The following is a 2,751-nucleotide window of genomic DNA, read 5'->3' as shown; positions in this document are numbered from 1 at the left end:
TAACTATGAAAGAAAATGCAAAAGGTGGAAGAAAGAATTGACAGTATAAATAAAAAGGTACAAGAACTTAAAAAATCATCAAAAGACAGAGATAGTACAACAAACACAGTACTGGAACAGAAAAACATGAAAATGCAATCCAGAATATTAAGTCTAAAATAATAGAAGTATCCAACATGATGGTCAGATAAAAAAAGTAGAACTGAAGGTATGGAATAGAGAGTCACTGAACTGGAAAACAAGAGCCTCTCTGGAAACACACTAGAAGAAAAATCAGAGATAAGATGTAAAGAAAATGAAAAAAAAAACCCATTAGAATCATGTGGGATGACATCAAAAGAAACAACATATGTGTGAATGGAATTCCAGAACATTGGTGATACAGGAAAATCACTGAGAAAATTGTGGAAGAAGTACTAGAAGAAAACTTCCCAGGTATGATGAACAGTGGGGAAATTCACATTCAGGGAGCACAGCAAACACCAAATACACTAGACCCCAAAAGAAAAACATCAAGACATTTATAGTCAAATTATCCAAATTAATATTAGAATACCAAAAGCATTGTGAGAAAACAAAAGAGTCACCTACAAAGGCAAAACATACAGATTCTTATTTCTGAGCAGAAACCATGCAAGCTAGAAGACAATGGGATAGCAAATACAGAAAGCTGAAAGAAAACAGCTTCCCTTCCAGCCAAGGATCCTATGCCCAGAAAATACCTCCATCAAATATGAAGGAGAAATTAGATCCTTTGCAGAAAGGAAGAAACTTAAGGAATTTGTGAAAACATGACCAAAACTACAAGAAATCTCAAGTGAAGTCCTTCACACAGAGACACCAAAGGGTAGTAACCAGAAACAACAACAACAGAAACAACCGGGGGGGGGGGCAAACCAAACAACAGCCCAGCAAATAAACACATGGCAAAATGACAATGATAAAACCTGGCAATAATCACACTTAATGTGAATGGACTAAATGCGCCAACTAAGAGAAAGCGTAACAGAATGGATTAAAAAACCCAAAGTCCATCAATATATTGCCTACAAGAGACACATCTAAAAAATGGAAAGAAAGACTCAAAAGCAAAGGCTCGGGGAAAATATACCAAGAAAATGGCAACTACAAATACCAGGAATGGAAATATTAATATCTGATAAAATAGACTTTAGAATGAAAATCACTATAAAAGATAAGGAAAAGGTGTTAAATTAGAAAACAATGGTAGAAATGGACAGCAGCACAACAGGATTTTTCAACAAACCACTATCACCAAAAATAGGTCAAGTCAAAAGATACTTATTAAAAGATGTAGAAGAACTATAATATAAAATCAGCAAAATTAACTTTGTGGATGTATTCAGGGTTCTGCACCAAACTAAAATTCAATTCCCTTTCTTCTCAGGTGCACATGGTAGATTCTCCAGAACCAATCACATATTAAGACAAGCCTCAACATATTAAAAAAAATTGAAATAATACAAAATATCTTCTCAGACAACAATGACATAAAACAAAAAATTAACAACAGGAGGGTAAAGCTTACAAAACCACCCATGTAAAAATGAAACAACTCACTGCTAGAACATGACTGGGTTATAAAAGAAACAGAAAATTAAATAAAACAATTTCCATTAGAGGGCAGTTTATATCAATAGGCACCACATAAAAAGAAAAAAAGAAGAAAAATCAGTGTTCTAATTCAACACCTTCATCAACAACAATCTAATCCAACAGCCTCAAGAAGAAAGGAAATTATAAGGACAAGAGCTGAAATAAAAACCAGATACCAAATTCAATTTTCTAAAAGATAGAAAAGGCAATTGGCAAGTTTATTTTTAGAGGAAAGAGACCTTGAATAAGCAAAGCACTTCTGAAAAACAAGAACAAAGTGGGACGAATAGCACTCCCTGATCTCAAAAAGTACTACACAGCTGTAGTAACCCAAATAGCATGGCACTGGTACAATGATAGGCACACACCAATGGAATAGAATCAAGAACCTAGAAATTAACCCAACTGTCTGTGGTCAACTGATATTTGACAAGTAAACAAAACCTATCAAATGGGAAAATGACAACCTCAACAAATAGTGCTGGCAAAACTGGACCTGAATAAAGCTGAAGCAGGATGCACACCTCTCACCATATACAAAAATTAACTCAAGATAGAACAGAGACCTAGGGGTAGAGCCCCAAATCATAAAGATCCAATGAGACAAAGTAAACCAAGCTTAGAAGGCCTAGCTCATTTTCTAAAAAGGTTAACAAAAACAGCCAGAACTACACAGCCAAGAGAGAAGAAAATTCATCAATGGGACCTTCCAAAGATTAAATCCATGTGCACATCAAAAAAATTTTCCAAGAGTGAAAAGAAAATCTACTGATTGGACAAAATAATTATCAATACCATTTCAGACAAGGACCTCATATCAAAAGTTTACAGAATCCTACAGGGCCTCCAAAAGAAAAAGACTGATAGCACAATTACAAAATGCCCAAAAGACATGGGAAGACTTTTCACAGAAGAACATATCCAGATGACCAACAGACACATGAAGAAATGCTCAAAATCACTGGAAATAAGAGAGATTAAAATAAAAGCCTGTTGAAGGCTAAAAGTAAAAGGGTGGGGAAAAATATACCAACCAAATGGCAACCAGAAAAAAGCAGGAGTAGCCATATTAATCTCTGATAAAATAAATATCAATGTAAAAACCATCACGGAAGATAAGGAAGGTCACTACAT

Source organism: Elephantulus edwardii, unplaced genomic scaffold (assembly GCF_000299155.1).
Source record: "Elephantulus edwardii isolate Elephantulus edwardi_28Jun2011 unplaced genomic scaffold, EleEdw1.0 scaffold00314, whole genome shotgun sequence".
In the NCBI taxonomy this organism is placed as follows: Eukaryota; Metazoa; Chordata; class Mammalia; order Macroscelidea; family Macroscelididae; genus Elephantulus; species Elephantulus edwardii.
The sequence above is the reverse complement of the archived record's forward strand: the minus strand, read 5'-3'. Positions refer to the sequence as shown.